We start from the raw sequence: 27,859 nt of genomic DNA on the forward strand, positions 1-27,859 counted from the left end.
GAATCAAAGGTAGATAGTTGCATTCACATTTGTTTTTTCTGTCCCCTTAAAGTCAGTTGTGAACCACACTGGTATTTACACAACATAATCAAGAGAAAACTTGCACTGTGGTGGCACCTGCCATCCAGGTCGACACAACAGAAGGTCACTGCTTAAGGCAAAGTAGTAGTTAAACAGATCTAATAGATGTGAGGTTCATGTAAACAATCAACCTTAAAATATCTCCATAGTGGTGAAAAAGGGAAGATAGACGACAGTTACTACTGCAGATGTCGTTAGCTATAGAATGTTTACCAAAGCATTTACAAAACAAATATCTATGGATAATAAGTTAATTTACTTTTGGCAATGCTCTTACTGGTGGATACTTATATTCCTTATATTAGAATATTTCCCAGGCACTAGACTGAATCTGGAGTTTTTTTTTTATAGGTGGGGCCATGTGGCCATACTTTGGCTCCACAACTCCCCAGAAGTTACCGAACGGAGCTGCATACAAGTGCCAACTGTAAGCATCAGTATACCTTTTTTGTCTTTTCTGAGCCTGCAGCATGAACAATTTTTGGTTACAGTGTGTTCAGCACTTTTTGAAATCCTTTTAGACATTAAAAGGAGGCCACTCTACGGAAAAGGGAAGTGAGGAACATGAGGTTACATAGTGTCTCCACCAGAAAGAGCATTACTCAAGGTTAAGTAACTTTTTTCAGGTGGCTACTTCTAATTGCCGATCCCTCATCCTAGAATAGATACTGGACCAGCTGGATGGTCTGTGGAAAGGACTCGGATTAAAAGGTCTTGCAGAATTGAGGGTGAAATGTTCTAACCACCAGACATGGCAGTAGTGATTTGTTAATGTATGCACAACTGCTCACATTGCTACCTGGCAGCTATGAAGCATGGGCACTTCAACCCCCAACACAGTGGCAGTATTTTTACCCGTAGTAGGAGGAACTCTCAGACCTTCTGGGACTGCTTCCTGGCCAGTGTGAGGCAGATCTTAATGAAGAGCACTATTTACCTAAAAAAGGTACTCTACTGCACAGTGTTCGCGGTCCTTGCTCTAGAGAACCCCACAAAAATCTAATCCTCCACTCAATGATCCTTGGTATAATTGAATGTAAACACTCAAGGCCCTTTTGGAATCCAACCGATGGTGCCTCTCCTCCTCATGTAGAGCGAGGGGGCACAAAGAACATGGTAAAGAGACTGCCCACATTGGGACGGAGTCACAATATTTAGTAAGGGGGCCACCTGAGTCCTCAGCATGAGTTTGCCATAAACGAAACTTGATGTATGTCAAACGTGCCTGCAAATCACTCATGCGATGAGCTGGCAATCACAATTAGAAAGACTGCCTTCAAGGCCAGGAGGAATGTACCATGTTACAACGCATACTATTACAACTACCTACCGTTACAACGCGACCATTACAACGCATAGCGCTTTGAGGTGCTGGATAGTGGTAAGTATAATTTACTATTCTAACTCCAGTCCCCGTGGACCCTAGGGAAGGTGTTGGATAGTAAATTATACTTATTCCCTATCCTAGAGCGCCCCCAGCGCAATGCGTTGTAATGGTATGCGTTGTAAAAGTCGCGTTGTAATGGTAGTGCGGAGTAACGAATGCGTTGTAACAGGTGTATACCGGCCAGGAGATGCAGAGAGCAGCTATAAACAGCCTCAAAAGGCATGCACATGAGGAGTGTCAAGACCAAGTTAAGGTCCCACTGAGGTATCACAAACCTTGAGCAACACTCATAAAAGCAGATGATTTGTACCACGACGGGTGGTCTGGCAAAGAGAGAAATGCCAAAAGGACAGACAAATAACATTTTACAGCACCCTCTGCAAGGCCTTGCTGGGCTAGGTACAAAAACATCTGGACATCCAACAACTTTGCCTGTCAGGGGCCACTGTCAAAGGCACCACACCAGATTACAAAGTGTCCGACCACACGCATTAATTGAGAATGTGGAACGGAACCTGGCAGTAAGAAAAGTATACACCACCTCAGTAGATGAAACGTAACCCGTTGCCACAGCTCAATCTCCATGCATGTAGGTGTATATTGTATCGATTCAGGTGGAAGATCCTGCTCTCCTGCTCGGACAGAAGGACCTCACAAAATGATTGCCGGATTGGAAAACTGATGCTCAAGCTCAAAATTTCCAGATATCAAACTATCCAGGCTATTTAGGAGCCGCTATGATTAATCTTTTTCACAACTCGAGGCAGGGGTGGCATAGGCGGGAAAGTTTAAAGGAGTTCAATGTTCTGTTTCAGCTAACATGCATCGCCCACAAGCAAAACTCGCAATACTGTGCATTCTCAAAGGTGGTAAAAAGATCTAGCCCGGGTTTCCCCCAGAATTGGAAGATGTCTTGGGCCACCTTGGAATGTAGATGCAACCTCGGATCTGCAAGATAACGCCTGTTGATCTCATCTGCTCAGGCATTCAGGGAACCTGTCAGGTGGTTCTTGATCAGGGAAATATCCAGGTGCTCCAATCAATATCGGAGGCGCAGAGCCTCCTGACAAAAGGCCCAGGACCCCACTCGGTCCTGCTTTTTGAAGTACCACATGGCGTTGGTGTTGTTAGTAAGCACCTGCACACACCTTTCTTGATGTTTAACAGGAGGGACTTCAGAGCTAGACAAATGGCTCACAACGCAAACAGGCTGTAGTCGGGCTCCTGCCGGAGATCAGTCAATCTCCACCCCCACCCAAAAACCTCCCCGGCCCAGCAGTAAGGCATCCATCACCAGCACTACCTCTGGTGGGAGAAGGGAGAGAGGCCTGCCGCTGGAATAATCGCATTCTAGCAGCCGCCTCTGTAGATTACGTACAATCCCCTCTGAAATCAAGATGGCATCCAAAGAATATCTGGATACTGGGCCCACTGGAACTTCAGATTCCATTGTCAAGCTTGTAGGTGCCACCTTGTGCAATCAACAAAGAGGATGCAGGAGGCTAAGAGGCCAAGAAGCCTCAAAAGCTGCTCCCACCAAGATACAAGAGTGAGGCTGAAACATCAGACTCTTAGCCCCGAACGTCCTGGACTCGTTGCGTCTGAGCGAATGTCCTGAACTGCACTGCATCCAGGATAACTCCATAGAATGTAACCTCTTTGAAGGAGTCTGTGTGACTGGCTCGTGTACACGAACGATACTCAGGGGTCCGATTTTATCTCGCACCACTTTTGACGGAGGCGAGCTCACCTTCCACGGCTAGGCGTTGAGGGAGGGAAAAACTACTATCATGATCCTCCAAATGTGGGCAGTGACAAATGCTATCACTTTCGTGAACATCAGATGGGAAGTAGTAAGTGCTCCTGGGAAACCATGAACTGCAGGTAACATCTGTGGGATTACAGAATAGGTATATGAAAGTACACTTCCTGCAAAGTCCAAGGGCATAATCCAGTCACCAGAGTCCAGAGCAGACAGGGTGTGACTCATTGTCAGCATTTTGATTTTTCCTTTCGTAGGAAGGAATTCCGAGGTCAAAGGTCAGAAATCTACCAGGGGCACTTGTCCTACTTTGGCACAAATCTCTCCTTTTTTCGAGTCCGGAACTCTCTGGATAGCACCTTTGGAGAGTAACACCAGCACCTCTTACAACAGATAGGTGCACCTCTGGAAGCCACTCTGATGTGGACTGAGGATTTGGCAGGGCGTAGAGAAATGGGAGATCATAGCCAAGGTAATCAGACCTGTGGAGAGTGCCATAGCTCTACTTTAATTAAAACTCTCCAAGGCACAATCCGCTCGTTCACTGAAAAGGCATCAGCCATCAAAGGGCATATCCAAGAGAGAGGATTGTACATCTCCAGAAAATACTGACTTGAGTATCCACATGTCAACAAAGCATAACACTGGTTCCAACCCTAAGGTCTACTGGGAGAGTTGCAAGATCTTGCTGTCCACTTCCAGACAAGATGTGTGTAGCGAATCAATAAACAAACAACCTTGACTAATCTCAGTGCTAGGCTAGCAGAAGATAACATACGTTTTCCTAATGCCCAATTCCTCTTGATGGCTCTATCCTGTGTGGTTGTGGGGAATAAACAAAGCTCACTTTGCTAGTTGAATCGCGAAGCACTAGGCTCTTTGAAGTACAATGTTTAGAGTGCAACAAGGAATAGTTTCTGTCCTGTAACTCCAGTTCTGTAGTAGGGGTATCTCTGTTATAGTCATAAGTACCCGCCCTCCTCCCCGGTGGAGAAAGATATTCATGTAAGGAATGCTACAGGTCTGGCGTGTTACGCCTTCAAAAAGAACTGAAAGTAAAAGGGACCTGCTGTGCATTCTGGGATACTGAGAGAGCTCTGGAAAGTTTTCTTAAAGGCACAGTATCCTGTTTGTGCCACATAATGGCAGCCTATGGGGCCTGTCTGTCCATACCTTCCTCTCTATCATTCCAGAGGCTTTTGCTGGTAGAGGAAAGTTTCTCTGTGGAGGAAACTGGGCAGGCTGTGCGGTTTGTGTGTTTTTTTGGTGGAATTTCTAGTTGAAGTACTGGACAGTGTAGCCTGTGGATATAGGCTGCATTATCTGTCTTTAAATTCTCTCTTAAGTGTCTTTGCAGTTCTGCAATTTTTTGACAATTTAAGAGATTCTTTTTGATTGCTCCGCGGTCCACGCACATGGGCAGGACTATTCACTAGATTATGACTATAACAGAGGTACCCCTACAACAGAACTGGAGTTACAGCACAGAAACTACTCCTTCTGCAGTAGGGGATCTCTGTGTATAGTCATAATCTAGTCAATAGAATGGCAAGCCCATCCCCACACCAAAACGGCGGTGGAGAATCAAGACATAACACCACTACTGTGCGAACAGATTTCGCAGCGAAGCCTGCCCAACCTGAGCGTCTGTCCTGGCATCAGTGTCCAGACAGTAATGCTTAGCAAAGGTATGGACCGACTTCCAAGTGGCCGCCTTGCAGATTTCTGCAATGGGAACATTACGGAGCAAAGCAGTCGTGGCAGCTTTGCCCCTTGTGGAATGAGCCTTAGGTTTACCTCCTAAGGTCGTATTAGCTTTTTGGTAACACAATTGTATACAGGACACAATCCACCTAGAAATGGACTGCTTTGAGGTAGCAAGACCGGTCCCGACTGATCCATAATTGATAAACAATTGGTCTGACTTACGAATTTCTTTGGTTTTATCCAGATAAAATTTCAACACCCTCCTAACATCCAGGGAATGTAAAGACCTTTCCGCTGGAGATGACTGATTCTGAAAAAACATAGGCAAAGTTATGGTCTGGTTGACATGAAAATCAGAAATAACCTTGGGAACCTTAACAGCATGAAATACAGTATAAGGTTCTTGGCAACAACGCCTGAATTTCACTCACCCTGCGGGCCGATGTAATGGCCACGAGGAACGTCGCCTTCCAGGACAGGTGCTGCAACGAAGCCTTATGAATAGGTTCAAAAGGCTCCTTCATCAATCTGGACAGCACCACATTCAATTCCCATGAAGGCGAAGGAAGCCGGACAGGAGGGAATACTTTCTTCAAGACTTCCAAAAAATCTTTGATCACAGGGATCTGGAAGAAGGAAGTCTGTGAAGGGCATTTCCTGTAGGCAGTCAATGCAGCGAGATGAACCTTAATGGAATGAAAATTAAGGCCAGACTGCGCCAAATGAAGAAGCTAAGGAAGGATGACATCCTCCTTTCACGTCGTAGGGTCATAGTTCTTGGACTTGCACCAGATGCAGAATCTTTTCCACTTGTAACCATAAGAAGTCCTAGTGGAAGGTCGCTTAGACTCCTTCAGTATGTCCATACAATCTTCGGGCGGATTCAAATGGCCATATTGCACTATCTCTTGAGCCATGCCGCCAAACTCAAAGATGAGAGGTTTGGGTGCACCATCTGTCCCCCGAACTTCGTGAGAAGGTCTGTCTGCACGGCAACCGTATGTGAGGAAGGAGAGACCGGTGAAGCAGGTCCGTGAACCACCACTGTCTGGGCCATTCCAGGGCGGTCAATAATATCCGCGCCCTGGACCGGGACAGCTTGATGAGCACCGCCGGAATCAGGGGAATGGGTGCAAAAGCGGACAGAAAGCTGTTCGACCAGTCGATCCATAGGGCATTCCCCAACGTCCCCTGTTGGTAGTACCTGGAGGCGAAGTCTCTGCATTTGCTGTTTTCGGCGGAGGCAAACTGATCTACGTCTGGAGTCCCCCACCTTGCGAAGACTTCTCCTAGCACTTCGTCGTTTATGACCCATTCGTGGTTTTCCTGAATCAGTCTGCTCAGTGCGTCCGTCTGAACATTCTGCACACCTGGCAGATGGGTAGCCGTTATAGTCAGTCCTCTGGCCAGAAGCCAGTGCCAGATAGCCTGCGCCTCGTGCGACAGAGTGCGTGATCTCGAGCCCCCCGCTTGTTGAGGTAATACATCATGGTCGTATTGTCTGTCTGTACAAGCAGAGAGTTGATCTGAAAGGACGGATGAAAGGCCTTCAGTGCCAAGTGAATAGCTCCGAGTTCCAGGAGGTTGATGTGGTACGTGGACTCCGACGGAGACCACGTTCCTTGAATCTGTAAGTCTCCGGAGTGCGCTCCCCAGCCGTGGAGAGACGCATCCGTCACGATCGACTGTGCGGGAATGTCCTTGTGGTAGGGAACCCCTCTGAGGAGATTCTCCGCTGAACACCACCACTTCAGAGACTGAAGAGCATGCAGAGACAGTCGTATCGTGTCGTTTCAAGAACCAGTCCTCTGATCCCACTGATCCTCCAAACACTCCTGCAGTGGTCTCATGTGCAGCCGTGCGTGAGGAATATACAAGAGGCCATCAACCCCAGTAGAGCAGACACCGTCCTCACTGTTGTAGATAGAGCGGTCATAAGATCCTGAGCCTTCCGAAGGAGTGATAACAGTCGCTCCTCCGATGGAGACACGCTTGCTGACAGCATATTGATGGAGGCTCCCAAGTACTGTATGCATTGGACCGGAGTCGGGACAGACTTGGAAATGTTGATGTGCAACCCCAGCTTGTTCAATAGAACGCACATCTTCTGGAAGTGTGCTTGAGCTTCTGAGAAGGAGGAGGCCTTGATCAACCAGTCGTCCAGGTACGGGTAGACAAAACACCTTGTTCTTCCGCAGGTGTGCTGCTACCACTGCTATGCACTTCGAGAACGTCCTGGACGCAGACTTCAGCCCGAATGGCAGTACTGTGTATTGATAATGATTGGCGCCGACTTGGAATCGCAGGAACTTCCTGTGTTTCTGTGCAATGGGCACATGGAAGAACGCATCCTGTAGGTCTATAGCACAAAGCCAGTCTCCCTGCTGCAGCTGAGGGTAACTCTGCTGCAACAACAGCATGCAAAATCTCTCTGCGAATCCACTGGTTTGCTTGCCGCAAGTCCAGAAAGGGCCTGAACTCGTTCTTGTCCTTCTTGCGCGAGTACAGACCTCTTCCCCTTTGAGACAGAGGTACGTCTTCTATCGCCCTCTTCCTTAATAGGATGTCGGCCTCTGCCTGGAGCTCGCGCAGCTGAAACTGCAAGCTCACGGCGGAATAGCTGGAGGTGGGCTGGTGAACCGAAGACTGTATCCATTGCAAACAATATTCAGCACCCACTTGTCCAGAGTAATTTTTCTCCACTCTGCCAGAAAAAATTGAACGCTTCCCCCCACCGGAGTGGGTAACGCATGTAGGGGAAGTAAACGCTCCGGGCCTAGACCCGGCCGGGCCTTTGGTCGCTGTTGCGGACTGTTGGCCTCCTCTGCCCCTCTGGTTTCTGGAAGGGCTTCCAGAACTGCTGCTGCTGTTGTTGTTGCTGCTGTCCGGAAGTCTGCCCTCGCCCTCTGCCTGAAGTTCCGAACCGTCTCTGGAACGGGCGGTAGTTCTTCTCAGCCTTATCTAACCTGACAGCCGTCAGGGTTTCGGCTTCTACTTTCATACGGGCCATTTCATCGACCGCATGCTTGCCGAAAAGGGTTTCCCCCGAGAAAGGCAGGTTGGCCACCCGCTGTTGCGCCTCCGGTTTGAGTGAGGTGAGGCGAAGCCAAGCGTGACCCAGTTGATTGATGCTGTGGCAGTATCCGTGCGCCACCAGAAGAGATACATCAGCCGCTGCGCTGATGACCTGGTTCGACACCATCATCCCTTCACTTAATATCTCCAGAAAGTCCTCTTTCTTGTCACAAGGGAGGAGCTCAGCGTACTGCTGGAGGGAATCCCATAGGGCACAATCATATCGCCCCATTAGAGCCCCGGCACTTGCGGCCTTCATGATGGTAGATGCCGTCCCACAGACCTTTCTGCCCGCCGAATCCAGCCAACGGCTGTCCTTATCAGGCGGTACTGTCGAAGGAGTGGTGGCATGCTGCATCTTAGCCGCTGTCACAATAACGGAGTCTGGTGTTGGGACCATTCGAAGAAAAGCTGGGTCGGATTCCGGAGCCCGGTATTTCTTGATGAGCCTGGAGGGAGCGGCCTTCATCACCGCCGGAGTGAGAAACAACTCCTTGGCGGGCTCCTCCGATCCTGGTACCAACGGAAGCAGCGGTCGAGACAAATGGTTCTTGTGAAGCGTCTCGAAGATCACAGACGTCGTAGGTGTTGGAACCGTCGCCGTAATCCCTAGCTTAGCCGCACCCCTCGACAGCACTTCCTGGAAGGAGACGATATAGTCAACGGGCGACACCCTCGTCCCTGGAGACTCAGACAGCGTCGGTGAATAATCCCTGGTGGAAGAGCCTGTGCGGGATCTGGATCTGCGCCTCCAGTGGCGTCGTCTAGATAGAGATGACGACCGGCCACGGCTCCGCGATCTAACTCTGCGGCCGGAGCGGGATCTTCTCGGCCGATCCGCAGGCCTCGCAGGAGCAGGCGATGTCGGCCTAGCCGGGACTCTCGGCTGAGGGGTCCCCTTAGGTGGCATTGGATAACGTGGCAACGAGGCCGTCTTGGGTGGAGGCACTGGTAGAGGGATGGAGGGAAAAAGCGGTGGGAGTTAAGGCGGCGGTGACTGTCGAGGAGCCGGCCCACAAGGCGGTGGTGGAGGCGGGGTGGGGTTCCGCGGAGGCGGACCCTTCGGCAAAGGAGGAGGGGTAGGCGTCCTAGGTTTAGTAGGCATATATACCACTGAGTAGACCGAGCCGGGGGCTTCGCCTTCTTCCTTGGCGATGATGGCGAACCAATCGGTGACCTCCTAACGTCAGGACTCCTCCTGCGCTTCCTTGGTGTCAAAGAAAGTCGCCTCGACGTCTAGGAACGTCTTCGATGTCGACCGATGGCACCTCCTCGACGTCGACCGGTATTGTCTCCTCGACGGCGAACGCCTCCTCCACGGCGAACGCCTCCTCGGCGGCGAGGATCCCCTCGAGGCCGATCTTCTCCCCTTAGATGACGGCGAACGGCGGTGTCGCCCAACGGCGAGCGCCGAAGCCGGGCCTTTTCCTGACGTAGATGACTCGACGTGGTCTGTTCAGCTCGCTCGACGCCGAACGTCGACGCTGCTTCTCCCCAGAGCCCCGGGGGAGATGGGGAACAGACTGTTGTCATCCTTTTCGACGCCGCAATCGACGCTGGCGGAGTATGGGGACGCTTGCTGGCCTTCCTGCCCCTGGGGAGCCCCCCAGATGCCTCAGCATGGGCAGATGAAGCATGCCCTGACCCACCTTGTGCCTTCGGACGTCTTTCCTCGAGGCCTTGGAGCCTGATCTTCATCCTCTCTCTCAGGGTCCTGGCAGAGAGGGTTTTGCAGATTTCACACTCCTCTGGGATGTGAGAAGAGGGGAGGCAGACGATGCACACTCCATGTGGGTCGGATTTGGCCTTTTTCTATCACACTCTGGGCAATTATCAAACAAGCAAGGCATTTTGACAATACAAAGAAAAAAGGGGCTTGGTACTTAACAACAAGCACTACACACAAGAAAACGTGAAAAATCACCAAATAAACCCTTGAAAGGGAGAGCTCAATGCTCCAGGGTCCTGCTTGCAGGAGCTGGAAAAAGAACGGAAATTGAAAGGGACCTGCTGTGCATTCTGGGATACTGAGAGTGTTCTGGAAAGTTTTCTTAAAGGCACATTATCCTGTTTGAGCCACATAATGGCAGCCTATGGGGCTTGTCTGTCCATACCTTCCTCTCTATCATTCCAGAGGCTTTTGCTGGTAAAGGCAAGTTTCTCTGTGGAGGAAACTGGGCAGGCTGTGCGGTTTGTGTGCTTTTTTTGGTGGAATTTCTAGTTGAAGTACTGGACAGTGTAGCCTGTGGATATAGGCTGCATTATCTGTCTTTAAATTCTCTCTTAAGTGTCTTTGCAGTTCTGCAATTTTTTGACAACTTAAGAGATTATTTTTGATTGCTCCGGGGTCCACGCACATGGGCGGGACTATTCACTAGATTATGACTATACACAGAGATCCCCCTACTACAGAAAATAAGTTACTACCTGCAACTCTAGTTCTCCAGTATTGGTATCTTTCATAGATTCAAATGCTTGAAACATTCCCCGTCGTCGGAGTCAGTCCATGGTACTATAATAAAGCAATAATTTTAGTAAGCATAGCCTATAAAGGCACTATGCCAAACATTCAATAGCCTATGTATGTCCTTTTTATAAAAATGACCAAACGTGACCTATAACCAAACAGGTGAAAGCACCCTCTATGAACACTCCTCACAGAAGCTAAATCCCTCAGATTTTTAAGCTCAAGTGGGAAAATATATAATCACAAAGTGTAAGGGGGGCCTCCAGGGGAGGAGAGTGGGTTGCATGTGAATCTATGAAAGATATGCTGTAGAACTACAGTTATAGGTAAGTAACTTATTTTCTTCTCTAGTAGTGGGTCTTTCATAGATTCACATGCTTGAATCAGAATAGTTAGCAGTAAACATAAATATTAGCATACAATATCGTTCAAATAATATCAAAATCATAATAAGAATAACCACCTTAATAGTAGCGGATGGTGGGAAAAGAAACTGATAAAAGGCTCACCATACTGCAATAGATGGTGCAATAGATGGTGCAATACAGCCTGTCCCCCGACCGCCTCAGCTTTGTCAGCAGCATCCAGACAGTAATGCTGGGTAAAGGTATGCCTGGTGGACCATGTTGCTGCCCTGTAGATTTGCTGAATCGGCACACCAGCAAATAGAGCCATAGATGTAGAAATAACTTTTGTAAAATGAGCCTTAACTCGAGAAGTTAAGGGTCTTCAAGACGCAAAATGGCCGAATTGAAAGGCTGGTGCAATCCCTCAAGCAATGTATGGTTTAGAGAATGGTAGTCCATTATGCAAATTGCCATAGGTGATGAGCACAAATTACTTACTTGTGTAACGATATATCTGTGAGAGACATTAGTTAGTGATAGATTCCTTACCTTACAATATCCCCAGGCATCAGGCTGGATCCGGAAAGTTTTTCTGCTTAGCAGTACCTCTGCGCGTCAGTAGGTGGAGTCCTGCGGCTCCTCGTCCGCCACTGGCATCGTAGGTGCTGAGATGACGTCACGGAGAGTACTTAGGCACCACCCGTGCACGCGGATGTCAGTTCTGTACACAACTACTCCGCGCCAAAACTTAGAGCGATGCAAGAGACTGACAATTGGTGCATAAAACTAGGGCCTTAAAAGGGGAATGATCTTAACCCTAGTAACCAGGTTGCAGAACGGGGAGAATGAGTGGGGCGGTAAGGAATCTATCACTACTGTCTCTTACAGATATATCATTACACAAGTAAGTAACTTGTGCATCTGAAAGAGACCAGTTAGTGATAGATTCCTTACCTTAGAATAAAAACCCCAGCAATACCAACCCCAGTGGTAGGTCTGCGAACAGGTTTACACCAGAAAGTCACGGAGCACAGAGCGGCCAAAGAAGCAGTCTCTCCGGACTAGACTGTCAAGGCAGTAGTGCTTGGTAAACGTGTGCAGCGAGGCCCACGTAGCTGCCCGACAAATATCCGTAGGGAAACACCGCGTCCCAAGGCAGTAGTACCTGCTGTTGCCCTGGTCGAATGGGCACGCAGCCCTACAGAAGGCTCCTTCTTGGCCAAGGAGCAACATGCTTTGATGCACAGAACAACCACCCGGGAGATGGTCCGTTTGTGCACCGTCCGACCTATCTTGGCACCCCTGTAGCCAACAAAAAGTTGATCATTCACCCGGAACTGCTGTGTATGCTGCAGATAGAATGCGAGAGCACGTTTTGGGACCAGACAGTGAAGCCTCTCCTCTTCCCTTGAAGGATGCGGAAAGAAGGTGGACAAAGTGGTGGTCTACCCGATGTGGAAGGGCGTGACAACCTTTGGCAATAAAGGACGGGTCCTGAGAACCACCTTGTCTGGATGAACAGAAAGGAAAGGAGATTTGGAAGTAAGAGCCTGGAGCTCACTCACTCTCCTGGCAGAGTTGATAGCTACCAGGAAGGCCGTCTTGAGAGTAAGAAGACGCAAGGGACAGTTATGAAGGGGCTCAAAGGGAGCACAAATCAGAAAAGTCAAGACAAGATTCAAGTCCCACTGAGGTGTTATAAAGGGTACTAGTGGAAACGTATGCGTAATGCCTTTATGAAAATGGTTAACAACCGGGGACTTGAAAAGAGAAGGCAGATCTGGAAGCCATAGAAAGGTAGAGGTGGCCGAAAGATAACCTTTGATAGTACCCAGAACAGAGTCTTGCTGGGCCAAAGAGAGAAGGAACAGAAGACCTCAGAAAGCGGGGCAAAAAGGGGATCCACAGTCTTAGCTGTGTACTATGCCACAAATCTGTTCCACCTACAGGCATACACTGTTTTGGTGGAGGGATGCCTGGCTGCCAGAATGACATCACAGACTTCGGGAGGAAGATCGAAAGGTTTTAACTGCTGCCGCTCAATCTCCCAAGCATGGAGGTGGAGGCTGGACAGATTCGAGTGGAGGACTGTCCCTTGCTGCTGCGACAGAAGATCCTGCCGAAAGGAGGGGGGTGAGGGGGGGTTGATACTCATACTGAGTAGCTTGGGATACCAAACTCTTCGGGCCCAGTCCGGAGCCACAAGAATGACTTGGGCCCTGTTGCGCCTGATCTTCAGCACCCTGGGCAGAAGTGGTATAGGCGGAACGGCGTACAATAGACCACAGCTCCACTCGCGAAGAAAAGCATCGCTGAGCGAGTGCTGCCTTAGAAATTCCAACGCGCAGAACTGACGACACTGCACATTCTCTTCGGTGGCGAATAGATCTAACCAAGGCTCTCCCCACTGCAGAAAGAGCCCTTGCGCCACGTCAGAGTTCAGATGCCACTCGTGATCCACCATGCACCAGCGGCTGAGTTCGTCCGCCCTGGCATTCAGAGGTGTTGAACGACCAAGGTAATGCCTTGATGTTCCAGCCATGTCCACAGGCACAGAGCCTCCTGACATAGGGTCCACGACCCCACCCCGCCCTTTTTGTTGCAATACCACATGGCGGTGGTGTTGTTCGTGAACACCTGCACTACACTGCCCTGGACAGCGGGAAGGAATGCCTTCAGTGCAAGCTGGATCACCCGCAGCTGCAGAAGGTTGATATGGAGCCGGGACTCCACCGGAGACCAGAGGCCTCTGATCTCCGCTTCTCCCATGTGGCTTCCCCATCCCAGAAGGGACACATACGTCACCACCGTGTGCTCCGGTTGGGGAAGGGAGAGGGATCTGTCACTGACCCAATCGCGATTCGTGAGCCACCACTGCAACTGTCGTGCAGCGCCCTCCAAGATCTGGATGTGATTGGACAGGTTGCCCCGATGCTGTCCCCACTGGAACTTCAGGTCCCACTGCAGAGCCCGCATATGCCACCTTGCATGTGCCACCAGCAGGATGCAGGAGGCCATCGGCCCAGAGACCGAAGAGTCATACTCACTGAAACCAGGGATAGAGGCTGAAAGAGCGGAGTCATAGCCTGATTAGCCCAGACTCGCTGCTCAGGAGGATAGACCCGAAACAGTGTTGAATCCAGAATCGCTCCGATGAAGGGGAGCTTCTGAGAGGGACTGAGGTGCGACTTCAGCACATTGATGGAGAACCCCAGCAAGAGCAGGAGGTCGGCCGTAGTCTGGAGGTGGGTGACGACTGCCTGGGGCGAGACCACCTTCAACAGCCAGTCGTCGAGGTAGGGGAAGACTGACACTCCTGACCTGTGTAGATGAGTTGCGACCACCGCCTTCACCTTTGTGAACCAACTTGTGGGGCACTGGTAAGGCCGAAGTGGAGCACAGCAAAATGAAAATGCTCCTGGCCTACCGTGAACCACAGGTAGCGCCGGTGGTCCGGCAGGACGGGGATGTGAAAATAGGCATCCTGCAAGTCCAACGCCACCAACCAGTCTCCAGGGTCCAGGGCAGCCAGGAGCTGAGCCAGAGTAAGCATCTTGAACTTCACCTTCCGGAGGAAGCGATTGACGTCCCGGAGGTCCAAGATGGGGCAAAGGCCCCCCTTGTCCTTCTTGGGGACCAGGACGTAGTGAGAATAACCACCACTCCCTACTTCCTGACCGGGAACGTGCTCAATGGCCCCCTTGGCCAAGAGGGCCGTGACTTCCTAACAGAGCAGAGCCAAATGATCCCCCGACATGCGTGGTACAGAGGTGGCATGGCAGGAGGGAAAGCCAGAAAGGGGAGCGAGTAATCATGACAGATTATCTGTAGCACCCACTTGTCCGAGGTAATTTCGCGCCAGTGATGGAGGAGGTACCAGGCCGCACACTGGCGTTAGGAAGGCTTAGAGGCGGAAGCAGCGAGGTGGAGGTGGACTGTCCTGCTCGCTGGTTACCATACCCGCCCCTGAAGAAGCCACAGCCGTGTTCACGCTGGGGCTGGTTCTGCACAGGCTTAGCGGAGGAGCGTGCCTGGGTACTCTTACCCTGACCACAAAAGGAACGAAACCCAGACGTGGCAGGGGCCTTCGTGGAAAGACCCAAAGACTTGGCTGTGGCGAGCGTGTCCTTAAAGCGCTCGTGCCCGCCTTGTCGGCAAAGAGACAGGAGCCATTAAAGGGCATGTCTATGAGCGAGCTCTGGACATGGGGTGAGAACCCAGCCAGGCGTGGCGCCGCAACGCCACAGTCTTAGGAACCGCCCTGCCCAAAGAATCAGCAGTGTACAAACCACACCTGATGGTAAACTTCGCTGCATCCTTGCCCTCTGCAACCGCTTGGGAAAGGACCGCTTGGACCTCCTCAGAGTACTGAGGCAGAACCTCCGCCACCGAATCCCACACTGCGTGGGAGTAACAGCCCAATAAGCAGGCGGTATTTACCGATCTCAACCCCAAAGCGGCTTAGGAGAACAACCTCTTGCCATATTGGTCTTGCCTCTTAGAGTCCTTATCCGGCGGAGCCAAGGGAAAGGCACTCTGCGACGTCGAGGCCTGAATGACTAGGCTCTCAGGCGAGGGGTGACTAGTCAAAAAAGCGGGATCACCAGGCACCGGACGATGATGCCTAGCGACGTTCTTATCTACTGGTGCCCCCGAGGCCAGCCACAACGAAGTACCCAAGAAGACTTTGGTAAGGGCCTCATTGAAAGGGAGCAGCGGCTCAGATGACACAGATGCCGTCTGGAGCACCTCGGTAAGGAGGTTGGTCTTATGGGTCACCGTAGGGAGGTCTAGGTGGAGGGCATCCACAGCTCGACGCAGCACCATGGTGTAGGTAGCGCCCTCCTCCATAGTAGGCAGGGGCCCATCAAGTTCACCCGCATCTTGAAGGTCATCCACCTAATTCTGCTCGGAGTCACACTGCCGTGCAAGGGGGGGCCTCAGAGCTGTCCCAGTCCTTGTCGGCTCCGGGTCCAAGGAGCCGGCCGCGGCGGCAAAGCCGGAGAGGGGGTCAGCGGCGCCAGAAGTGGCATCCCAACGTGGATCCCAGGCCTGAACAAAATGGACCGGGAACCGGGGAAGGGGCGGGATAAACTGCACCCAGTGCGGCGCCTTTGGCGACGCTGGGGCCGGAGTCAAGGGCAGTGCCAGGGCCTGAGCCAGCGGTGCTGCACTTTGTGGCGCAGGGGTCAGAGCCAAGGGGGCTGAATCCAGTGGCTTTTGGGCTGGCGCCAAAGTCGGTGATGCCGGGCCAACAGGATCTGGACACGGGACAGCGGGGCCCGCAGGCGCGCTGGCAGGAGCCAGAGGCCTAAACAGGAGGTCCATGGCAGCAAGAAACTCTTGCACCTGTTTGGGAGTCACTGACTGACCCAGGTAGAGCGGGTAGGGCGCGGGACTCCCAGGCTCCAGTCCCTCACGTCCACCTCCGGGGATAGACGGGGGTACGTCCAAGAGCGAACACGCTTCTTCGACTTCTTATGGCGTTGCTTACCGGAATCTGAAGGTGAAGACTTCGAATCCAAGGAGCGGCGGCGGTCCAGCGAGCTGTCCCGTGATCGGCCCGTAGACCCGGAGCAGCGGTGAGAGGAGTGCCGGACCTCCAGCAACTTCTGGCGCCGCTCCCGCAATGCCTTCGGGGCCATGGCACAGCAGTCCTGACAATCCCAGGAGTCATGGTCCTGCTCCAGGCAGTAGAGGCAGACCGCTACCAACATATTAGGGTGGTACGACCCACAAGACTTAAATCTAGGCATGCCTACATGCACCAGGAGACAAGAAAAGGAGACAAAAAGTCTCAAAAAAGTGGTCAAAAAATTACCAAGGTACATGCTCAATCCGGATCTGCGCTTTCGGTGCAGAAAAAGTAAGAACTGACGTCAGCACGCGTGGGTTGCGCCTAAGTACTCTGTGACGTCATCTCGGCGCCTACGACACCAGTGACGGACGCAGAGCCGCAGGACGCCACCTTCTGGCGCGCAGAGTTACTGCTAAGCAGAAAAACCTTGCTGATCCAGCCTGACAACTGGGGATATTCTAAGGAAAGGAATCTATCACTAACATGTCTCTTTCAGACATAACGGATCAGATTTACGGAACTACCTTGTTTTATGCAAATAAAGTTAACGCATCTTTTAACATCTAAGGTGTGTTGAGACCTTTCAGCAACAGTATTTTTCAAATGAATTTAGGATTAGCCCTCAACATTACTTTGTCTTTTTTTATTTGCATGAATGGTTGTTTTATAGTGAATGCTTGCAATTCACTATTTCTTCTAGCTGATAATAATGCCAATAGTAACACCATCTTCCAAGAAAGATGTTTCAGATCTGCCTTGTAGATTAGCTCAAAAGGGGATTTCATTGAACCTAATACCACATTGAGATACCAAGGAGGAGGAGGTTCCTTCACATGTGGTAAAGTTCTAAAGAGTCCCTCGAGGAACTGCTTAATGATTCTTGCAGACCAGAGAGGAGGTGTTTCCAGATCTCCTAAAACGAGAAATTGCTTGATGTGCAAGGCCGAACTTGGCTAGCTGAAGAAGAGATGGCAAGATCTGCACTGGTGTAGAGAGGAACAAATGTATATCCTTTTCTTGACACCATGCACAGAAATGTTTACACTTTAGTGGATATGATTTGTTAGTGGAATCCGCTTGAGCTATAGTGAGGATTTCTCTGCAGTCTATAGGGATATCTAATGTTTCAAGCTCATGGTAGTCAGAAGCCAGGCCGACAAATTAAGAGGAGTCACATTGGGATGAAGTACCCGGCCCCTTTCCATGAAGAGTAACGGAGTGGCTGTCAGAGGAATGGGAGGTTGTTCAAAGAGAAGGAGCCCAGTGTGCCAGAAACATTTTAGAGCAATGAGGATTAATCTGCATGGTTCTCTTCATTTTTCTGAGTACTCTCGGTATCAAAGGAATTGGGGGAAAGCGTAAGAAAATATTTTGGACCATCCAATCAAAAAGGCATTTCCCTACGATCCTTTCTGGGTATGCCAGCACGCGTAGTAATGGCATTTCTTGTTTTTGTCGCAAACAGATCGAGATGAGGTGCACTCCAGCGCAGGAAGATGTTGTGGTGAACTCGGAGATAGAGCTCCCACTTGTTAAAACTGGCTGTTAGTCCGCCAGCACATTGATTACTCCAGGAACATGTTCCGCTCTCAGTGTTACATTGTTCTGCATGGACAAATTCCAAATTGTTTGCGTTTGATGTGATAGAACAACTAAACTTGTCCCTCCCTGTTTCTTTAGGTAGTGCATGCTGGTAGTATTGACCATACGGATAAGTACAGACGAGCCTGCAAATCTGGAGAGTATTGAGAACAGAGCCAAGGCATGAGCCCTCTACTACCACCACAGTGTCTAAGTTCAGTGTTGCCATTAAGAGTATATGGTGCTGGAAGTTTGTCATTACAAACTCCACATCACCATAATGGCTACACTGAAAACTGAGACGTTTGGTATCAAATTTCTCAGCACATTAAAGCCACACTGATGCCAGTGTGGGATTTAATGAAAAATGCACACAGAGGGCATCTAAGAGATGCTCCCTGAAAGCTGACACAGCCAGACCTCGTTCTGGACCTCTGGGTCAGGAGCCTGCTACTCTCTGGGGCCTGAAACAATGCACATCCTGGGATGAGGTGCCAAGCCTCCTCCCCCAGGATGGGTAGGTATCACGAAGGGGAAGCTTCAAAGGCTTGCCCGCTTTGTGAGCTTCCCCACGCCAATTGCTGCTTGCAGCAACTAGTCCTCAGTGGTTCTGACCACCACTTTGGACGGGACAACTGGCTGTAAAAACAAGTGAAGAGAAGTGTGCCCACCTATGCCAACTCCACCCCTCAGGTGGGGGAGGCGAGGTGAAGCACAACTCTCAATCCACACCATCTTGAAGATGAGGGGACTCAGCTAACCATGGACAGGCATATGCCCTCTTTCCACTGGTGGGTGGCTTAATAGGGGGTGTACCAAATCCAGGGAAGGGACCCATTGGTCCCTGCCTTTTACCTACCTGTAACGCCCCTAAATCTAGTATTTGGGGCACACCGGAACCTTGCTTCCTCAGATCAAGACAAGAAACAAGAAGAAAAGAAGAAGCATGACCGAACAGCCGTGCAGTAGCTAACAAGAGGAAGAAGTCCACTGACTTGTCCCCAGCCCTACCTGCCTGTCTCCCCCTCGAACATGCTCCTGTGAAATCCCGGTGTGTCCTGCAGCCAACACCCTCAAAAACCCCAGAGGACCTTCGCGCCTTCACTTCCAAAGACTGCTTCTCCAGTGAACACCGGATTTGTTAAACTGCAACCTCTAGCAACAGCCGGAGACCGCAAATCCGCCCTACACTGCACCCGCATTCCAGGGCCCGAGCTCGAGTGGGCAAACACCATGAGGAGGTCACCCCGGCGATCCTAAACCAAGATCGGGCGACTCCTGATCTGCCTCAAGCCTCCAGCCGACACCTGCAGCCTAAATCCATAAGGCTCCCCTAACCGCAACCAGGAGTTGGTAAGAAGATCCGATCCCAAAAAGCACCCCTGCACCCTATGCCCCACGGCCTTGTGTGCCCAAACCGACGGTGCCTAGCCAACCCCTAACTTCCCAACTTACCTCTCGAAATGGTGGTGGCACCCAGAACTCCTTCATCTCCCTGGCTGCAGTGCTTTTGCAAACCGGAGCTTCTCCATTGGCAACAGGACACCCAACCTCAAAACAGCACCCTGCAACAGGCTGCCCTAGTGCCGCTGAGGGTGCGAATGTGTTCCCCCATTTCCCCTGAGCTAAAGTCCAGGAGCTTTTCTTCCACAACCCAGTGGCCTGCTTGCCAGCAACCACCAACCGGAGACCCCCTAACCCTCATTGGATAATACTGGGCTTCAGCACTCCGCTCACAGGTGTCCTAGTGCCCCTGAGGGTGTAACGAGAGTGCATCCTGGACCCAGGGGGAACAATTGTTCAAACCACAGAACCTCAACTCCAAAGACCGATTACTTACCTAAAACACATTTTTCTCCATAGGATAACATTGACACTTTTTCCTGAAAACGTTTTCAAGTGTGGAGTTTTGAAACCTAAAGAAATTCTTTAAAACTGTACGATTTAACAAAAACGCTTTTACTCACCTGTTTACAGGAAATGTCCTAGTGCTGCATCCAGCAAGGAATAAGAAAATTAATCTAAAAGTAACTTACCTGCTATTTAACTGAAAATCCCATTCAAGTATATGTACTGTATTTACAAGTGATTGCATTACTCTGAAACAATACTGTAGAAAAACCATAGTACATTTACAATTGCAATTTAACTGTTTTAAAATCAGCAATCACTACTAAAAAGTATTTATTGCTTACCTGTGCCGGACTTGCTTGGTTCTAGAAATAGTGGGGAAGTCAGATATGGCCGACGGAGCAGGAGCTTGCTAAGAGCTCCCAGTGCTTGGGACCCCACTTGTTGGATTTATCCCTGTCAGCACCCACCGCTTCGTGGAACTGAATACATGCGAGTAACAGGATTGTAACCAGCATATTTTTTATTTTTATTTTTTTTGTTCTTTCTACCTCGTACGGCGGAGGGCTGAAACCTACTAGCCACTCGTCTCTCAGTCCGGATCGCCTGGAGACATCACCACCCTCAGCGGACTGTCTCGAGCCTACGGAGGGTCGGCGGAGGTTCTGAAGTTCACCCCCTGCACCGGGAGCCTGCTGAGCTGATCCTGGAACCTGCATAGCCTGCGACTGGCTACTGGAGCCCCGGGAGCCTGCCTGCTGAGCGGATCCTGGAACCTGCATAGCCTGTGACCGGCTACTGGTCACTCGCCTTCAGGCACCCCCATCGCGCTGCTGGACTGTGCAGCTGAAGCCCCGGGAGCCTGCCAAGCCTCCACTTCCCCGCGGATCAGCGCTGCGACCGGCAGAAGAGCCCCTGCGGCGTCGGAGGTCAGAGAGGCCCCCTCCCGCCCGCTTCATGGCAGAGGACGCAGGTTGTGGTGCCAGGAGCCCGACCGCCCCGCTGCACCGGAGCACTTGGGAGCTGTTTCTGGGCTAAGCGGCCGAGGCTTCTCAGGAGCCTGCCTGCAGGTCGCTGGTTGGGTTGCCTGGCCGAGACGAGGCTACGCAACGGTCCCCCCCTCCTGCCCGCCCCACAGCACCGGAGGGTTGAGAGAGGCCCCCCTCCCGCCCGCTTCAAGGCGCTGGTCGCTGGGTGCTTTGCCTGGCCGTGACGAGGCCACGAAGACGGACCCCTCCCGCCCGCTCCACAGCACTGGAGGATGGAGAGAGGCCCCCCCTCCCGCCCGCATCAAGGCACTGGTCGCTGGGTGCCTTGCCTGGCCGGGACGAGGCTACGACGACGGACCGGAGGGCTGAGAGAGGACCCCCCCTCCCGCCCGCTTCAAGGCGCTGGTCGCTGGGTGCTCGGTCGGAACGAGGCCACAACAGCGGCCCCCCCCCAGGGTCGTCGGTTAGTGGAGCCTGCCTCCGGCTGCACCGGAAGATTAATGCGACCGGAGGTGTGGCGCCACTGACCGGTGTAGCAGCTGAAGTGAGCCCTGGGAAACGGGAACTAGGGGGCCGACAGGAGCCTGCCCCCACAGGCACCGGGCATGGATACTCGCTGAGGAGTCTCCCCACCGCACAGGGAAATACAGGTTTGGAATTCTTGTGGTAGTCAGTTGAGCTCACGTCGCCTGGAAGGTTTGGAGCCCTGCGGCAAACGCACAGCTCACATATAACTGCATTTAGACACTTGGATTAAAGCACTGCAACTGCAAAACCCTGCTGGCAAGCTTAACACGCTTATGGAGGCATAAGGTATTTATTTCAGCCCACCCGACTGCTCACATTTTTAAACTACCTCCTTGGTGCAATATGGCTGGGGCCATTAAACTGCTCACATTTTTAAGCTACCTCCTTTAGGCAAAATGGCTGGGGCCATAAAACTGTAGCCATAAATCCCCTCCGGTATCCTGATGGCCGCGAGGCTCCTCAGTTTGCCTCCCCCACGCATGACCAACAGAAATAGAGATAAGACTCCCTCCCAGCAAGCTATGAGCAGTGCTTGCTCAAATTGAAAGTGATATTGCCCTTCCCGGGGCTCAAAGCAATAGCAGCAGACAGAGGACCAACATTTCTATCTCCCCTTTCGGTTCGGCCATATTAGTCTGTCTATCTTTGGGCGACCAGCATGGGCTAATCATCTCTACCACCGGACCTATGGCCTTTTCAGACTACTCATATCGGTGGCACAATGTACACCACTTGGCGCTTTCACGTCGGACTATGATAGTGTCTGCCTTTTACAGTGGTATTATATTACTATACTCCTAACTGTATCCAGCACATTTCACTTTATCTGCACCTGTAATGCACCGATTGCTACCTCATATTTTTGCCATTTATAGTGGTATTATATTTTTATATTCCTAATTGTATCTTGCACCGAGGGCTACCTCATATTTTTGCCTTCTACAGTGGGATTGTATTTAGTGTCACTTGTCTCATGTGAACCTTGTTTTCAATTGTATTTTGCTACTGACTCATGTACCTCACATATTTTTGACTATTCACTATTGTCACCTTCGATTCAGGTATTTTACTGTTTGCATAGGTATTTTATTCCAGTATATTATTAGTATTGTACGTCTAATTTATTCTGCATTTGACTTTTGTTTGCAATTGTATTTTGCTACTGACACATACTCACTACTGTCACTTTCGATTCAGGTTTTTTACTGCCTGCATAGGTATTTTATTTTATTCCAGTATATTATTAGCATTATACGTCTACTTTATTCTGCATTTGTTTGTAACCCACATCGAATTCACTTCTATTCCTGTAATGTACCAATTAATTCCTCATGTAGACTTGTCACATTGATGTAACCTGCACTCATTACACCGTTCCCTCCCGTACACACTGATTACTACTGCACATATTTTGGTTGCCCTCCGGTGCCGCCCCTGTGCCATGTAACTTATTGTCTTCATCTATAATCCGCTCCTGCTACAATTTTTATCCCTGTTTGCGTTGACTACTACCTCATATTCCTTGGATGTTCACTAGTGTCACTTTTATTCCCTGCAACCGGCGATTACTGGGCACCCGCACGCTCCTACCTATTCCGTCATCCCAACATGGAGCTCATCGGCAAGCACACATATAGAATCAACTACCCAACCGCACTCACCAAAAACGCTGCAAAACGCTTTAAACACAATTTACTGATGTCCCACCCTGAAACCCCCTTTGCAGACACCTACTTCTCACCGGTCAATGGTGCCGTAAACATTGATATCATCTTCCACACCACACGAAGAGCTCAATGGAGAAAATCGTTCCTCTCCTTACTCACCGTCTCCAATTCTAGGAAATCCGCTCATGGCCGAACACTCACCATCACACCTTCCCAACTCTTCCCGGGCAGAACCACCATCACTATCTATAACAACGGGATTGTCCTAATCCAATCCACAGACAGGAACCTGGAACTACTAGACAACCTGTTCCCCACTTTCATACAGCACCTCTCCAAACCGCGGATCCCACTCACAGCACTCTCAGTCCTATCACCCTTGACTTCACAGCCCCCAACCACAACCATTCTCTCCTAGCTCAGCCCCTAAACGACACGCACCTCTCCTCTACCCCCGTCACCACAGTCATTCCTCCACTTACTGTAGCCACCCCACATTCCTCATTCACAGACTCAGACCTCTCCCCCTCATACACCAGCCGCGCCCCCTCCCCCCCCACCAACACCTTGACCCCCACTCATACCACAACCATTCTGATCACCCCTGAAACCACTTCCCACATCCACAACGCCGCTAATCTAGCTCAGCCCCAAAACGACGCGCACCTCTCCTTTACCACCGGCACCTTAGCCATGCACCCATCCACTGCTGCTACCCCACACCCCTCAATCACAGACATAGATCTTGGCCCCACATACACCAGCCGTACCCCCTCCCCCCATACACCAGCCCACATTCCCATTCTCTTCACCCATGACATCACAGCCCCCACCCACATCCCGCCTAATCAAGCTCAGCATCAGATCGACACGCTCACAGACAAACCCCACCCTTTATCCCCCCCCATTCGCAGCCCACACCTCCACTCATTAACCAACCACGCAGAACACGCCGCCCCTATCACTTCAACTACGACTCCTCAACAAAGAACCACATACAATCCCACCTCCCCCCCCCCCATTTTCACCCCTCACTACCCTACATGCGCCCCCTTCACCACTAATAAACGCCCATCCTCCACCCTGCACTCTCCGCCTACCACCAATACTCTCATCCACACCACCAACCTCTCCCCCATGTCATCCACGCCCGACCCTCCCATCCCCACCTCCAACACATTTCCCACACTGGACTGCATTACGGCCTCCCTCCTCCAGCTCAAAGAAGACATGCACAGCATCAAACAACAACTACTCTGTCTATCACACTCCAGTCACCCCTTACTCAACACCCTCCACCAGATCAAACAAGACATTCACATCATCAAACAATTACTCAGCACACACCCCAGACACCCCTCACGCGCCTCCACCATCACCTCCCCTCCCAACTGGACCACCAACCGGGCGGCGAACTCTCGCACTCTACTCCCACCGCACTGGACCACAATCCCTGTTCACAACCGCGAAAACCGCCCCCATCGCTCCTGCAACCCTCTCTCGGACCTCGACACAATCGCCCTCCTCCGCTCCTACGACCCAGCTCCCCATAGCAACACACCCAACACTCTCACTGCCATTCCTACGATTCACTCCAATCCCCTTAGACCCCCCACACTGAACAACAGAATCGCTATCCATAGTAACCTGAGTAAAGTCCCCCTCGCTTTAGAACCCCCTTCCACCCTCGACACACCCAGTCTCAAATGCACTCTCCTCAACTGCAGATCAGCCGCAAGACACTCCTCCGCTATCGCCGATCTCATCCTAAAATTGGATCTTGACTTAATCATCATGACTGAAACATGGCTAACAGAATCTTCTACACCTATAATGGACATTCTGGTTCCCCCCAACTACCACATCACTAGACTTGACAGGTCTGGCAATAAAAAAGGTGGCGGAATCGCATGTATATACAGGCGCAACCTCTCTGTCTTGAAAGTAACTTCCCCTTCCCTACCCTCCCCAACCTCCTGTGAATACATCTGCCTCGATATTATCAGTGAGGGCAAACCGATCTGCACTCTTCACGGCGTTTATCACCCACCCGGCGACAACCTTACCTTCTCCCAACAAATCATGGATATGATCTCAACCAACTCCGGGCGACAACTCACAAAAGAACAAGTTACTTACCTTCGGTAACGATATATCTGTAAGAAACATTAGTTAGTGTTAGATTCCTTACCTTAGAATATCCCCAGGCGTCAGTCTGGATCCGGAAACTTTTGCGTAGCAGTACCCCTGCGCGTCGGTAGGCGTCGTCTGCAGGCGTCCCCTGCGGCTCCGCGTCCGTCGTTGGCGTCGTGCGCCGTGATGACGTCGCTGGAGTATATAGACGCCGCCTCCGCGCGCTGACGTCAGTTCTTTGCACACAGCATTTCCGCGCCAGGAGACGCAGAGCCATGAGAGAACCAACACTGGTGCCATGTAAAACCAGGGCCCTGAAAGGGATGACTTTAACCCTAGGTATCAGTTCGCAGAACGGGGAGGATGGGTGGGTTCGGTAAGGAATCTAACACTAACTAATGTTTCTTACAGATATATCGTTACCGAAGGTAAGTAACTTGTTCATCTGAAAGAAACACGTTAGTGTTAGATTCCTTACCTTAGAATACATACCCCAGCAATACCAACCCCGGTGGTGGGTCTGCGAACCAATACAATACTACACCAGAAAGTCCTGGAGGACAGAACGGCCAAAGAAGCCATCCCTCCGGACTTGACTGTCCAGGCAGTAGTGCCTCGCGAAAGTGTGCAGCGAGGCCCACGTAGCCGCTTGGCAAATGTCCTGCAAGGGGACTCCCCGGCCCAGGGCAGTAGTAGCCGCCGTGGCCCGAGTGGAATGGGCCCTCAGCCCAACAGGAGGCTCCTTCCGAGCCAAAGAGTAGCACGCTTTGATGCAGAGAACGACCCATCGAGAGATGGTTCGTTTACAAACCGCCCGTCCCTTCTTCGCACCCACGTAGCCAACAAACAGTTGGTCATCCACCCGGAACTGGCGTGTGCGATCCATGTAGAATGAAAGCGCACGTTTTGGGTCCAGACGGTGGAGCCGCTCTTCATCCTTTGAAGGATGCGGAGGCGGGAAGAAGGAAGGGAGGGTGATGGACTGCCCGATGTGAAAGGCCGAAACAACCTTGGGCAGGAAAGAAGGTCTAGTCCTCAGAACCACCTTATCAGGATGAATGGACAGGAAAGGAGGTTGGACAGAAAGAGCCTGGAGCTCACTCACTCTCCTGGCAGAGGTGATGGCAACCAGGAAAGCCGTCTTTAAAGTCAGGAGACGGAGAGGACAAGAATGAAGGGGCTCAAAGGGAGCACACATCAGGAAGGTCAGAACCAGGTTCAAATCCCACTGAGGCATCACAAACGGAACAGGAGGAAACATGTGAGTGATGCCTTTTAAGAACCGAGTTACAATCGGGGATTTGAACAAAGAAGGCTGATCAGGAAGCCTCAAAAAGGCTGAAAGGGCAGAAAGGTAGCCCTTGATAGTGCCCAGAGCAGAGCCCTGCTGGGCAAGAGAAAGAAGAAACAGAAGAACCTCCGAAAGAGGGGCAGAGAGAGGATCCACAGCCTTTGCTGTGCACCATGCCACAAATCTGTTCCACCGACAGGCGTATACCGACTTAGTGGAGGGACGCCTGGCTGCCAGAATAACATCACAGACTTCAGGAGGCAAGTCAAATGGCCTCAACTGCCGCCGCTCAATCTCCAAGCATGGAGGTGGAGACTGGACAGGTTCGGGTGGAGGACCGTCCCCTGCTGCTGCGACAGAAGGTCCTCCTGAAGGGGCAGGCGGATCGGGGGACCGACTGACATGCTGAGTAGCTCGGGATACCAGTATCTTCGAGCCCAGTCCGGAGCCACAAGGATAACTTGGGCCCGGTCGCGCCTGATCTTCTTCAGCACTCTGGGCAGAAGTGGTATAGGCGGAAAGGCGTATAACAGACCGCAACTCCACTCGCGCCGAAAGGCGTCGCCGTGCGAGTGCCGTCTTGGAAACTCCAACGCGCAGAACTGATGACATTGCGCGTTCTCTTCTGTGGCGAATAGATCTAACCAAGGCTCTCCCCATTGCAGAAAGATGCCTTGCGCCACGTCCGAGTTCAGACGCCATTCGTGATCCATCGAGCACCGACGGCTGAGTTCGTCCGCCCTGGCGTTCAGAGAACCTGCCAGGTGTTGAACCGTCAGAGTCACGCTCTGACGTTCCAGCCATTGCCAGAGGCGCAGAGCCTCCTGGCAAAGGGTCCACGACCCCACTCCGCCCTGTTTGTTGCAGTACCACATGGCGGTGGTGTTGTCGGTGAACACCTGCACTACACTCCCGTTGACAAAGGGGAGGAATGCCTTCAGTGCCAGACGAATCGCCCGCAGCTCCAACAGGTTGATATGGAGCCGGGACTCCGCCGGAGACCAGATGCCTCTGATCTCTGCCTCTCCCAAGTGGCCACCCCAGCCCTGGAGGGACGCGTCCGTCACGACAACGTGCTCCGGTTGGGGAAAGGAGAGGGACTTGCCCCTGACCCAATTGCGGTCCGTAAGCCACCACTGCAGTTGTCTCGCAGTGCCCTCCGAGATCAAGACGTGGTCGGACAAGTTGCCCTGATGCTGGGCCCACTGAAACTTCAGGTCCCACTGCAGAGCCTGCATCCGCCACCGGGCGTGATGCACCAGAAGGATGCAGGAAGCCATCAGTCCCAGCAGCCGCAGCGTCAACCTGACCGAAACTCGGGATAGCGGCTGAAAGATGGGAATCAAAGCCTGAATATCCCGAACCCGCCGTTCCGGAGGATAAACCCGAAACTGCGCCGAGTCCAGAACCGCTCC

The 27,859-nt window shown here is 51.5% G+C and overlaps 1 protein-coding gene across 11 annotated transcripts in view; it reads right to left on the minus strand.

Moving 5' to 3' along the window:
* Nucleotides 1-27,859, minus strand: part of DCTN1 (dynactin subunit 1) — a 624,416-nt gene that overhangs the window by 16,785 nt on the left and 579,772 nt on the right. The gene's annotated exons all lie outside the window — the stretch shown is intronic.

The sequence above is a fragment of the Lissotriton vulgaris genome, chromosome 3_1, assembly GCF_964263255.1.
Source record: "Lissotriton vulgaris chromosome 3_1, aLisVul1.2, whole genome shotgun sequence".
Classification (NCBI taxonomy): Eukaryota; Metazoa; Chordata; class Amphibia; order Caudata; family Salamandridae; genus Lissotriton; species Lissotriton vulgaris.